This window comes from Eschrichtius robustus, chromosome 20 (genome assembly GCF_028021215.1).
Source record: "Eschrichtius robustus isolate mEscRob2 chromosome 20, mEscRob2.pri, whole genome shotgun sequence".
Classification (NCBI taxonomy): domain Eukaryota; kingdom Metazoa; phylum Chordata; class Mammalia; order Artiodactyla; family Eschrichtiidae; genus Eschrichtius; species Eschrichtius robustus.
The window spans coordinates 66,546,157-66,560,574 of NC_090843.1; the positions used below are offsets into that span (position 1 = coordinate 66,546,157).

Below are 14,418 nucleotides of genomic sequence, written 5' to 3' on the forward strand. Positions count from 1 at the left end.
AAAAACCCAAAATACCTTCTCAGTGGCTGAAAGTCTCTAAGTTGCTAAATGGCAGAGGCTGCAGCTTTTTGAGCCCTGACAACTTACTGCCTTCCTGGGAGAAACCTTGAGATCAAAGCTTTTTTCATCTCAGAGACAGAATTTCCCTGCCTCACAGAGGGATGTGACCATCTCAGGAATACAGACATGCTTAGAAGTATACAGTCTCTTTTTTGGATAAGTCTGTGCTAAAACAATAGAGAAATATTGAAGTGAGCAGCTCTCTTTTTCCTTAGCCTCCTTAAATGTCCTCTATAAACAGCGAAGGGGAAATGGAGTTGCTTTAGGAAGGGGTTTCTTTAGAAGAATATAAAGAATGGAAAGAGTCTACTCTGCGTAGCCTGAATTACTCGTGCACAATTCTAGTGAGAGGCACTTGGCAAGGGTAGCTGGTAAGACTGGAAGAAAGGGACAGACGAGCAACGTCCCCCGGGAGTCCCAGTACAGACGCCCCCTAGTGCCCGGTGGAAGAAGAATGGGCCCGCTCTGAGTGGCACCGTCTGAAGGCACCGTGCCCCACTTGACGCTGGAGTCCCAGGGAACTGGGCCAGGCCTTTGTCCTGGCTTCATAGTCAAAAGGTCCTCACGTTTTTTTGTTTGTTTTTTTCAAACTATTTTTTTTTTTAAACTTTGGGTTTTTTAATTAATTAATTTATTTATTTTTGGCTGCGTTGGGTCTTAGTTCCTGTGTGAGGGCTTTCTCCAGTTGCGGCAAGCGGGGGCCACTCTTCATCGCGGTGCGCGGCCCTCTCACTGTCGCGGCCTCTCTCGTTGCGGAGCACAGGCTCCAGACGCGCAGGCTCAGTAGTTGTGGCTCACGGGTCTAGTTGCTCAGCAGCATGTGGGATCCTCCCGGACCAGGGCGCGAACCCGTGTCCCCTGCATTGGCAGGCAGACTCTCAACCACGGCGCCACCAGGGAAGCCCTGGTCCTCATGTTTTGACTGCAGAGTCACAGAGACACTGACGGGAGAGAGACAGGTGTGGCTCCGCATGGCACCTACACTCCTGTCCCAGCACAGCCTCTGGGGCAGCTGTCTGGGAGTAGATTTCCCATGAATTCTGTAATTCTCCTGTAAACAACACAAATACATCACACTGTATTTGTGTGTTAAATTGCGTGATTTCTTAAATGGAAAACTTACAAATGTTCCATAAGTACTGTAATCCCATTTGGGGATTTTTTTCCATGTATTAAATACACCCAGAGGTTCAGAAAGTGGAAGTCCTGGGACTGAATATAGGAGAGAGGAGCAAGTTGGACCATGTCTCATGAAGCCAAGATTCAGATGCAGCAACCGTCAAATGGATTTATTCTGATTCAAATGAAACCCAAATTGTTCCTGGTGAACGTAAAATTGGATTGGCTTTTTAGGAGGCCTCCCACACTTTTTGCACACACCTGAGGCGTGTGTGTGTGCATGTCTGTGCGTGCGCGCGTGTGTTGGGGGGATGCTTCTGCGTCCACAAGACCGAGTCAGAGGGCTGACTCCCTGGGCTCGAAGTAGGGACAGCCCTGTCCTGGCGCCGCGCTCTCTTTCCGGAAGGGCCGGGTGGCATGGCTGTCTCCAGGGATGTGCTCTCGGCCAGACTCCCGGGTTCAATTCCCAGTGACCAATGTTTCGTTTTTTCCATTTGACAACAGCTCACTGTCTGACACGCAGATGTCTTCCACAGGACTAGAGATACTTGGTGGAAATACCAGAGGGCAGAAGGGCTGTTTGTCAAGGGTAACGTTCCCTCGCTGTGACTCATCTAGCACATTCTTCCAGAACCTTCTGGGGTGATAGAAATGTTCTGCATCTGGTGGGACTGCGGAACTGAATTTTTAAATTTTTTTGAATTAATTTACATTTAAAGAGCCATGGGTAGCTAGTAGCTACTGTCTTGGACAGCACCGTTCTAGCCCTAGATGCCACGAGCTTCCTGTGGAAAAGTTAGTCTTATTAAAATGTTCATCGCATCTGACACAGCCTTTATGGATATTCCTCTTGAATATTACATCTGATTGAGGATTTGAAGAAATACAGTGTAGATATTATTTGTTAGACTAGGCAACAGGACACTGCAGGACACTTTAAAAAGTCTTAAACCCTTCCTTCCAGGGAAGGAATATCACCTTTCTTATTTCTGGGAGTCACAGCACTTGCTTTTCTCTTAAGTTTCAGTGAGGAGCAGTAAAACTCCCCTTCCTGCCAAGAGGCTGAACATGCCCTAGGAACCACAAGTAACAGAATGTGTGTCTGTGTCTCTGGCTGACGCAGCAACAGCTTTCTTCTGTTATCAGATCCCTGTTCTTCTGGCCATTTAGTAACCTGGGCAAAACGTGGAGCTGGGCAGGAGGTTTCCGGGAGGAAGGGGTGGTCTGACATGTGCACACCACTGGGGAGGGGCCTCAAGTCATCACCCCCCAGTTCCAAGCAGCAGCATACAAAGCACATCACTAAAGAGAAGTTCTTATAACTCCAGGAAACCTCTGTAGTTACCGGGAAAACATGTTTTCTTTTCTGCCCTCATCAGAGGAAAGCCCGCTTATGCAACCTCGTATTCTTGCAACAATCACCCCACCAACAGCAATCAAAGCAACAGCTGCAGTTTACTGATCACAGCTTACGTGGTTCTTCACAACTGCCTTTGAGACAGGCAGGGACCTGGGACCCTTTGCTGCAGTGCTTGCACCTGGACACACAGGCAGCAAAATACAAGGAAACTATATGGGACTAAACATAACTGAGTGCATGCACAGTTGGGGTAAATTCTGGACAAAAGATACAAAGAGACCAAAAAACCCAACTGCCACTTTTGAAGAGCTGGGAGCAAAAACAGGGTACTGCGCATACCCCCTGCACACAACACCACCTAAGGGGTGGGCAAAATACCTAAGCCACCCCTCTGACCCGACCCCTGGACACACCCCTACCTTCACCCCATGTAAGGAACAAGCCCGCCCCCTCTCAGGGAGTTGGCAAACAAGGGAACCTGTTGTTTGTTCTCCCTCCCCGCTGCTGCATCAGCGGCCCCAATAAAGACTGGCCTGAATTTCTTGTCTGCCCTCTGGTCAATTTCTACTGGTTAAGGAGGCCAAGAACTCTGGTGGGTAACACCTTTGGTCTCACACTTTATTATCTTCATTTTAGGTTGAGAAGCCTGAGGTTGGAGGTGGTAAGAAACTCAACATCTGTCATGTGGGGTTTTTTATTTTTGAATTTTAAACCTTATTTGGAATGAATAATTTTAATTTTAATTTTAAACCTTATTTGGACCACCAGGGAAGTCCCTCTTTGTTCGTGTTTAAATTGAATTGTCCATTTGTTTACTGTTGAGTTTTGAGAGTTCTTTATGTAATCTAGATATGAATCCTTTTTCAGATATATGATTTTCAAATATTTTCTCCTAGTCCATAATTAGTTTTTGCAGCCCATTAACAGGGTTTTTGCAAAGCAAAAGATTTTAACATTAAGTCCACATTATCAATTTTTTCTTTTATGGAACATACTTTTAGTGTCATGTCTAAGAACTCGTCAACTCCTATTTCTGCCAAATTTTCTCCTATCTTCTAAAAGTCTTATAAATTTATATTTTAGGGACTTCCTGGCGGTCCAGTGGTTAAGACTCCGTGCTTCCACAGCAGGGGGCACAGGTTCCATCCCTGGTTGGGGAACTAATATCCCACATGCTGCACACCGTGGCCAAAAAAACCCCCCAAACCCTATAATTTTATGTTTTACATTTAAATTTGGTTCATTTTGAATTAATTTTTACAAAAGATGTGAGGTTTAGATTGATGTTCTTTATTTTTTATTTATTATATGTTTTGCCTATAGATATCCAATTGCTCCAGCACCATTTGTTGAAAAAGACTATCCTTTATGCACGGAATTGCTTTTTCAACTTTTTCAAAAATCAGACGGACATAAATGTGTGGAGCTACTTCTGGGTCCTCAATTCTGTCCCATTGATCCATGTGTCCATCCCTCAACATCACAAAGTTTGAGGGATATAATAAGGTTTGTAATCAGGTAGAGTGATTCCTCCCACTTTATTATTCTTTTTCAAAATTGTTTTAGCTATTGTAGTTCCTTTCCACATACATTTTATTTATTATTATTTTTTAATTAATTTATTTAGTTTTGGCTGCATTGGGTCTTCGTTGCTGTGTGTGGGCTTCTCATTGCGGTGGCTTCTCTTGTTGCAGAGTGCGGGCTCTAGGCGCGCGGGCTTCAGTAGTTGTGGCTCATGGGCTCAGTAGTTGTGGCTCGCGGGCTCTGAGCACAGGCTCAGTAGTTGTGGTGCACGGGCTTAGTTGCTCCGCGGCATGTGGGATCTTCCCGGACCAGGGATCGAACCCATGTCCCCTGCATTGGCAGGCGGATTCTTAACCACTGCACCACCAGGGAAGCCCCTATACATCTTTTATTTATACCTAAGTATTTCCATTTTTAAAAAATTATAGTTGATTTACAATATTGTGTTAGTTTCAGGTGTATGGCAGAGTGATTCAGTTATATATTTTTTCAGATTATATTGCATTATAGGTTATTACAATATATTGAATATAATTCCCTGTTATACAGTATATCCTTGTTGCTTATCTATTTTATGTGTAGTAGTTTGTATTCTATTTTCATTTTCATTCAGTTCAATGTATTTTTATTTATTTTATTTAATTAATTAATTTTTTAAAGTTTTTTTTTTTAATGTGGACAATTTTTTTTTAAGTCTTTATTTAATTTGTTACAATATTGCTTCTGTTTTATGTCTTGGCCCTTTGGCTGCAAGGCATGTGGGACCCTAGTTCCCCAACCAGGGGTCGAACCCTCACCCCCTGCATTGGAAGGTGAAGTCTCAACCACTGGACCACCAGGGAAGTCCCTCATTCAGTTCAATGTATTTTTAACTTGAGACTACATTTTTGATCCATAGATTATTTAAAAGTGTGTTGTTCAGCTTCCAAGTTTTTGGATTTTCTTGTTATCATTCTCTTATTGATACCCAATTTTTTTTAAAGTTTTTTTTTTTTTTGATGTGGACCATTTTTAAAGTCCTTATTGAACTTGTTACAATATTGCTTCTGCTTTATGTTCTGGTTTTTTGGCCACAGGGCATGTGGGATCTTAGCTTCCTGACCAGGGATTGAACCAGCACTCCCTGCAATGGAAGGCGAAGTCTTAACCACTGGACCACCAGGGAAGTCCTGATACCCAGTTTGATCCCATTGTAGTTGGTACACACTCTATAAAATTTCAATTATTTTAAATATGTTGAGGTTAGTTTTTATGGCCAGGATATGGTCTATCTTGATTTATGTTCTGTGAGTGCTTAAAAAGAATGTGTTGTCTCTGGTGTTAGCGGTTGTTCTACAAATCTTGATTAGATCCTGTTGGTTAATGGTATCATTAAGCCTTTCCAAATCTTTGCTGACTTTTTATTTGTTGTATCAAGTACTGAGAGAGGTGTGTTGAAGTCTTCAACTGTAATTGTGGATTTGTCTATTTCTCCTTTTAGTTCTATCAGATTTTTCTTTGCATATTTTGCACCTCTGTTGTTTGGTGCATAAAGATTTAGGGTTGCTGTGTCTTCTTAGGGATTGACTCTTCTATATGTAAGGTACCTTTCCATCCCGGGTAATTTTCTCTGCTCTTTTTTTTTTTTTAACATCTTTATTGGAGTATAATTGCTTTACAATGGTGTGTTAGTTTCTGCTTTATAACAAAGTGAATCAGCTATACATATACATATTTCTCTGCTCTTAAGTCAATTTCATCTGGTATTAATATAGCCACTCTTGCTTTCTTTTAATTAACTTTTGCACAGTTTATCTTTTTTCATCCTTGTACTTTCAACCTACCTATACTATTGAGTTTCTTGTAGCTAGCATAGAGTTTGGTTATATTATTTTTATCCACTCTGCCAATCTCTTTTTTTGTATTTAGACCTCTTTCTTTTAATGTTGTAATTATTAATATGTTAAGGTTTAAGTGTATCATTTTATTCTTTGCTTTCCATTTTTGTTTGCTTGTTTTGTTTTGTTGGCTTTTTTTCTTCCTGTGGGTTAGTTGAACATTTTTGGATTCCATTTTGATTCATCTATAGTATTTTTTAGTATATCTCTTTGTATAACTTTTTAAGTGGTTGCCCTAGGGATTTCATTATACATACATAACTTATCACAGTCTACTGTTGTCTGCATTTTATCAGTTCAAGTGAAGTGTAGAAAGCTCACCTCCTTTTATGTCTGTTTATCCCTTCACATTTGTAATTGTTTTAAATATTTCCTTTGCATACGTTGAGAACCATATTGGAAAGTGTTATAATTTTTCCTTCAACAATTCAACATAATTTAGAAAATTTAAGAGAAGTCTATTTTGTCTACCCATATTTTTACTCTTACAGTGTTCTTTCTTTCTGTATCTTAGAACCTGACGTTCTAAGATTCCTTCTTTATCATTGCCTTTCTGTTTAGAGCACTTCCTTTAGTCATTTTTGTAGGGTAGGCCTGTTGGCGACAGATTCTCTCAGTTTTCCTTCATGTGATAATGTCTGTTTCCCTTTCATTCCTGAAGGATATTTTTGCTGGATGTAGAATTTTGAGTTGCACTTGAAAAATGTTGCGTCACTTTCTTCTGGCTTCTGGATTTCTAATGCAAAATCTGCTGTCATTAAAATTTCGCTCTTGTTTTCAGATTTTGTGGATACTTGTGAGGACTTCCATGGTATGTTAATTGACTAAAGTGAATAAAAGCAGTGTGTAGAGTATTATGTTGTTTGTATAACAAGGGACGGTGGGGAGAATGCTGAATATATACATAATTGCTTGACCACACATAAGATGCCTCTGGAAAGGCAAGCACAGCTGGCACTGTTACCAAGGTGAAGGAGAAAGGGGTGCCTGAACAAAAGGAAGGGAGGTTTTTCAATTTATACACTTTTGCCATCTCTTGAATTTTGAACCATGAGAATTCCCCCCAGTTTCTCTCTCCACATCCTCTTTCCATGCTTCCTCTTTTACCACTTGACGTCTTTACAAAATTTATTTGCAAGAATTACTTATATATTCTAAATAAGTCATCTTCAGATATACGTATTGCAAATATCTTCTCCACTCTATTGCTTGCCTTTTGCTCTCCTGATGGTGTCTTTCCACGTCTTAAAGTTAACGATGACCAATTTATCAGCATTTCCCTTTAGGGTCGGTACTTTTTAATGTCCTGCTAAAAAGTATCTTCCTCTCCCACGGTCACGATATTCTGCTGTTTGGGACTTCCCTGGGGGTCCAGTGGTTAGGACTCGGCGCTTTCACTCCTCTGGCAGGGCTGGATCCCTGGTCCCGGAACTAAGATCCCCAAAACCGCGCGACGCAGCCAAGCAAAACAAAACTAAAAAACCCCGATATTCTGCTGTTGGCTGTTATTTTCCAGAGTCGTGTCTTTCACAATTAGGTCTACAACCTATCTTGGATTGATTTTTTTGCGTGAGGTAGGGGTTACGGTTCGTCCCCCAACCCCGCCAAGGACATTCAATTGATCGAGCACTTTTCCTTCAAAATAACTCTTCTATTTCATTACAGTGGCTCTTTTGTGGGGAGAAGACATGTGACTACATACCCGTGGGTCTGTTTCTGGCTTCTCACTTCTTTTGCATTGATCTTTTTATTTATCCTTGGGCCAGTATCACTCCGCTTTAATTACTAAGGCCTTACACTTCGCAGCACACGTTCTTCAACTTTGTGTCCCTGCCCTCTTCCCCAAGAGTGCACGCAACTCAAACCGTGACCTTCCGAATTTCCCTCTGGAAGATGGAGGGACGGCACTTAGGCTGGAGGACGCAATTCAAACCTGCGCATCCAGCCCCTCCTACCTGCGCCTTGATGCGCGCCCGCCCAGCGCGCATGCGCAGCCTCACGGCTGGGCGAAGGAAAAATACGTCACCGGAGAGGCGGGAGGATGGGGTTGATTCGCCATGGCCTCCGCAGCGAGCAGGTAGGGCTGCGGGCGGGGGAGCCTTGGTGGCGAGGGGCGCGAGGCCCCGCCCCGACCTGAGGCGCGCGGCAGGTCCCGGCTCGAGCTCGTCTCGCCCGTTGAGGGGAGAGAAGTGGTGTGGAGGCCGAGCGGAGGCCGCGGACCCGGAGGGGCGCCCGCGCCGGAGTCCGGGCTCAGCGTTTTCTGGATGGGGAGCCGCGCCTTCGCTGAGCTTTGAGCCTCGGTTTGCGCGGCTGCAAGTGGGTGTAGGCAGGCGGCGGACCCGATTTCCCCGATTCCGCACCGTGCGCGGGCGAGACTGGCGGCACCTGGCCGGTGCAGAGTTAGCGCAGCAGGTACCTTTGTTCGGAGGCAGGGCGGGGTGCTGCCTGCTGCGTACCCGCGGGGTGGCCACGGCATCTCTTGCTCCTCCTGCCCTTCCTCTGCCGTTCCCAAGCTGTGCGGCTTGGACCAGTGTCCTCAGCTGTAACTTTGGGAATAAAACGCCCCCATCTCAATGAGGTTGTCGAGAAGCGTGGTGAGATTGCGCATGGGTGGTACCCAGCTAGCGTTTGGCGCAGAATAGGTGCTCAACAAATGGTACCCCTACAACCCTCTTTTTAGTTTCCATTGCTATGGTGATTTGAGAATTGACGAGTTACTTTTGTTACGAAATAGTTAACGAAATAATTTTTGAGCTTCATAAACACGTGTTTAGTGAACATAATACTTGCTTCTCTTAATGGAATTACCAGGAAGTGCTTTTCACGTCTTCCAACCTGTGTGTGGGGAAAACAGAGGAAGTCAGTTTCTAGAAAAGTGGCAGATAGAAAAAGGGATCCTCAACTTGGTGATACAGAGATAGAATTAGCAAAAGTGATCTAATTCTTAAGGATAGGCAGGGAACTAACTTTTTTGAGCCCCCACCAAAATGACTGTTGTAGACATCTCTTATTCCTCAGCACGAGAGAGTATAGTGAGTGGTATCACCATATTCTCCAGCCCAGTTTTGGGTGCTGAGAGCACCCACAGCAAATAAGTGAGGGAAGCAGGCTTTTAAAACTAGGCTTCTGTATAAAACAAACTCATTCTAGTACAGGGGTTGCTTCTGAAGAGGTCCTTGCTCAAGAATTTATTTTCTTAAAATATTTTTTAAAAGTTTATTTATTTATTTTTGGCTGCGTTGGGTCTTCGTTGCTGTGCGTGGGCTTTCTCTAGTTGTGTCCAGAGGGGACTACACTTCATTGTGCGCGAGCTTCTCATGGCGGTGGCTTCTCTTGTTGCGGAGCACGGACTGTAGGTGCGCGGGCTTCAGTAGTTGCAGTACGCAGGCTCAGTAGTTGTGGCTCACGGGCTCTAGAGCGCAGGCTCAGTAGTTATGGCGCACGGGCTTAGTTGCTCCTGGACCAGGGCTTGGAATCTTCCTGGACCAGGGCTTGAACCCGTGTCCCCAGCGTTGGCAGGTGGATTCTCAGCCACTGCGCCACCAGGGAAGTCCTGTCTTCATTTATAGTGGAAGAAATGGACTCAGAGATGGGAAGAAATTTAGCACTGAACTAGTAAGGGCAGAGCCAATTCCATGTCACTCCAAAAGCTAGTGCTTGTCTATGTATTTCATTCATTCCTTCACTTCACAGATATTTATTGAACAGCTGGTCTGTACCAGCAGGTGCTAGGTGTTGGGGATACACTGATGGCCAAAGCAGACACAGCCCCTGTCTTCAGGTAGCAACTTGAGTTGAAGTAGCAACTCATAAGCAATGAGTCTAGCAAGGGAGACACACAGAAAATAGAAAATGACCAACTAAATATTGGCTGTGGTCGTGGTACCCGCCATAGGAGACAGTAGAGGGCGCTGTAAGAATATATAATGGGGTCAGTGGCAGCAGGCGGGGTGAGGAGGGACAGGTTCGCCTTTCCTGAGGCGATAGTATTGAGCTGAGACCTTAAGGACTGAGGTGGAGTTAAATTTGGCAAAGAGAAGAGTGAAGAGAAGGAGGGACGCACGTGAGGCCTCGAGGGTCGGAGGGGCTGTGTCTGGTAGTTTCGGAGCGACCCACGTGGCCGGCAGTGGAGAGTGCTTCCAAGGCAGAAGCGGACACAGGTTGGATCCCATCCGAGCAGTGCTGCGCCCCAGGGTTTATTTGCTTCCCAGGACATATAATCAACTCCACAAACCGTGTCTGTGTTCCAACTCCTGGCCTCCTTCTTCAGACATGGTTAGGTCTCTGGTTGCCCTGGGTGGGGACGGATGTGCGAAGGGGCATAGAGCTCAGTGTGACACTTGCTCAGTGTTGGTTACTTGCGTGGCAAAGCTGAATAGACAGGAGTGCCAGTATTGTATTTCACCCTATTTGTCTCTGCTTTGCAAAATTATTTAACAATTTTTGCAATGGTCCAAGTCCTGTGTTAGCTACCTAGGATACAGACGTGTAAGGATAGTTATTAATTTAATTCATGTTTTATTTGCTTTCCATTTAAGATGCTACAGTTGTTTTACCAATATTATTCTTCAGGTGTGTTTGTTTACCATCTACTATGTGCTAGGCACTGTGCTAGGGACATAGCGTGAGCAAATAGACATGGTCTGTGTCCTCCTGGAGTTTAAGCTCCCAGTTGGGGCTGGAGGACGGAGAGGGAGGGGGAGCAAGTCAGGGAGATGGGGTTGGAGAGGTAGGCAGGGGTCAGACCATGCAGACCTCACAGGTCATGCCAAGTATCTGGAGCTTCTCCTAAGGATGGTGGGAGGCCACTGAAGAGTCTCAGTCAGGGAGTAGAACCAGCAGTGTGTGTTTATGAAAGATCACTGTGGCTTCTCCCTCGGCGGAGGCGGAAGTCGATGGGTGTGAGGGCTGTTTAAAAGGTAGGATCAGTGGGACTTGGTAATAGGTTCACTCTGGGGTAAGATGGAAGAGGGAGGTTCAGGGCTGATTCATTTTCTGGCCTGTGTATCTGAGATCGGAACTCAGAGGAAGGACATGAGTTCAGTTTTGAGTAAGACGTCTTTGAAATGATCCAGGTGGGGTGTCACAAAGGCAGGGATGTAGGAGGGTCTGGCACTCACGTGACCGGAATGGCTGAGTCTCTAAAGCTCTTGTCAGAGAAGAACACCTTTCCCATTTTTTTTGGGGGGGGGGGCGCTGTGCTGTGGGGCATGTAGGATTTTAGTTCCCTGACCAGGGATCGAACCCGTGAAGCGTGGAGTCTTAACCACTGGACCGCCAGGCAAGTCCCCACCTTTCCTTATTGAGGGAGCTGTCAAGGTGGGACCTGTGAGGTGGTCCAATGAGAGTAGAATTTCTCCACATTTATGTTGGGGAAAGGTAAAAATAAAATCTTCTGCCAACCTAGGAAATGCTCTCCACAAATGAGGAAAGAAAAGAATTCTGTTATTCAAGCATTAACCGAAACTGGGATACAACACAGGTAATCTGCAAATGAGACTACAAAAACAGGAAAAAAAAAACCCCACCATTTGCAGCCCATTACATACGTAATCTCAAGATTAACGGTAATTTGTCCTCTTGTAAAAAGACTAGACAGCACCATTTGCTGTATGTGTTTTCATCCTAAATTTACCTGGTGATTGGGGTGGCCGTCTGTGCTAGTCAGTTGCCTTTCTCTGAAAGAAAAATAAAACATCCTTAATTTCTGTGAGCAGGTAGTCGAGGTGCCTAGGCTAAACTCCTGTGATGTTACCTTAAGAGAGATGGCTCCCAGGCCCTTCAGAAAAAAACTCTTGGGTTTTACTTGTGGCTGGAGCTAGCTTATTTAGCCTTTAAAAAGGTTTGCTTACATACCAAAGGGGCAGAGGAAGGATTTACAAACTCTAGGTTTTTCAAAGAAATGCTCTAAGAAAAAGGAGAGAGAAAAATCTCTTTCCCTTTTTGCAACAGGGAAAAGTCAGTTTAAAAAATTTACTTAAACAGTGCAGTAAAATGTTGGACTGGAGCTCTCTCAGTATGGGAATTGTTCTGGAGATGATCTTTAAGTGAGTTCCATGTAGTTGTGCATAGCTAGGATGCCTGCAGGTGGTCAAATCTAGCCCATAATTTCTTGTACATTGATTTAAAGAAAAATATAGATCCAGATCCTGCTGGTTTCCAGCCAGAACTCTTGTCTCTGATAGTTAACCCTTCCAGGACTTGCCCTGTTTAATGTCAATAATGTCATTTCTCACTCCTACCCATTGTTAAAAACATAAAATTCAACTGAGTAAATTTTTTTAAAATTAATTAATTAATATATATATTTTTGGCTGTGTTGGGTCTTCGTTGCTGCGCGTGGGCTTTCTCTGGTTGCGGCGAGCGGGGGCTACTCTTCGTTGTGGTGCACGGGCTTCTCATTGCGGTGGCTTCTCTTGTTGCAGAGCATGGGCTCTAGGGCGTGCGGGCTTCAGTAGTTGTGGCACGCAGGCTCAGTAGTTGTGGCACACGGGCTTAGTTGCTCCGCAGCATGTGGGATCTTCCCGGACCAGAGCTTGAACCCGTGTCCCCTGCACTGGCAGGCGGGGTCTTAACCACTGCGCCACCAGGGAAGTCCCTAACTGAGTACATTTTAAAGATCTTACTGGCTTTCTTTGAGTCATGAATCGGGCAGCCTCCCATCTAGCAGATAGAAAGGAGCTCCGAGGAGCTGTACAAAGTGAAAGACTTTTACAGGCAGAAGGAGCGGGAACAGGAAGCTCTACCTGGGAAAAAGTGGGTTGGTTGTGGCGAGGTCACCCCCCTTTAAGGGATGCAGGGGTCCGCCAGGCATATGACCTCACTGTGCTGACCAGGCGATTCCTGATTCCCTGGTTTAAGATTCCATTTCTGGGAGAGGCTGAAACTAAATAAGTGAAGTTTGGTGATGTGGGGCTCAGCATCGGTGACTCCACTTTGAGCATATTTTCTTGTTTTTAACACCAGTTCTTCATATATGAGATATTTGGTAGATAAAGGTAGGATTTTAATGCAGAAATGAACTCTCCACTAATCTATTCTGGAAGATCATAAATGTGGGGATGGAAATTGAGATTGAATGGCATGTAAATTTAGCTTGGAAGCTGCTTTCCACTCACCGAGGTAGGAAATTCAACAGACTCTCTTTTAGATTCCACCTGAGCTATCCCTTCCATCTTCTTAAGTTCACAGTAACCTGAGACTTGGCCACTAAACTGCTTACTGGAGGGAGAGACCGCTGATGGCAGCTGAATTGATTGAACATTGCTTACCAGTAGTTTGAACTTGTTTGCTGTAATCAGCCTTTTTTCATCATTAGTGTATAGGAATGCAAGAGATTTCTGTGCATGAATTTTGTATCCTGCAACTTTACCAAATTCATTGATTAGCTCTAGTAGTTTTCTGGTGGCATCTTTAGGATTCTCTATGTATAGTATCATGTCATCTGCAAACAGTGACAGTTTTACTTCTTCGTTTCCAATTTGTATTCCTTTTATTTCTTTTTCTTCTCTGATTGCCATGGCTAGGACTTCCAATACTATGTTGAATAGTAGTGGTGAGAGTGGACATCCTTGTCTTGTTCCTGATCTTAGAGGAAATGCTTTCAGTTTTTCATCTAGTATATCTTCTTTGGAAAAGAAAGTTTAGAGAAGAAACAGCTCATTTTTTATCTGGGTTATCTTTTATTCTTGTGTTGCAAGAGTTCTTTTTATATTCTGGACACTTGACCCTTATGAGATACATGATGTGCAAATATTTTCTCCCATTCTGTTGGTTGTCTTCACTTTTTTGATAGTTTTCTTTGAAGCACAGAAGTTTAAAATTTTGATGTTCAATTTATTTTTTTCTTTTGTTGCTTTTGCTGTAGTGTCATAGCTAAGAAATCATTGCTTAATCCAAGATCATGAAGATTTACACTTAAATATTCTTTAAAGTATTTTATAATTTTAGCTCTTACATTTAGGTCTTTGATCATTTTGAGTTAATTTTTATATATTGTGTTCTGTAAGGTTCCAACTTTATTCTTTAGTTTGTGGATATCCAGTTGTTCCAGCATCATTTATTGAAAAGACTGTTCTTTGCCCATTAATTTACCATAATGTAAAAGTCAAAGCCATTCTTTAAAAACTCACTTGATTGCTAAAAGATTTCTATTTCATTTATGGGAAATGGCTTATGAGCAGTCTTTTTTTAGGTAACTGCCTAATTCTCCTTGAGTGTTTTTTTTCTTTTTGTTTCAAAGAAAATAAAATGAGCAAGTGGGATGTATTCCATGAATGCAAGGTTGGTTCAATATTGGGAAATTGATTAGTATCTTATACAGCATTATTAAGTATTAGGAACAATGATATGATTATTTCTCTAGATGCTGAAAAGCCTGTCAAAAAATTCAATACCCATTATAATAAAAGCACTTAGAAAATAGAAAAAAAAAAAAGCCTTTATGCTGTTACATACCCTAGCAATAAACATGGTGAA

General features: G+C 43.4%; 1 protein-coding gene across 3 annotated transcripts in view; it reads left to right on the top strand.

The window, feature by feature from the left end:
- Positions 1 to 7,951: 7,951 nt before the first annotated feature.
- The window catches only part of DHRS7B (dehydrogenase/reductase 7B), a 37,036-nt gene continuing 30,569 nt past the window's right edge, over positions 7,952 to 14,418 (top strand). For all 3 annotated transcript variants that reach the window (XM_068529605.1, XM_068529607.1, XM_068529606.1), the window contains exon 1: positions 7,952 to 8,017. The gene's annotated coding sequence lies outside the window, so the exon portion shown is untranslated. The remainder of the gene's footprint in view (positions 8,018 to 14,418) is intronic.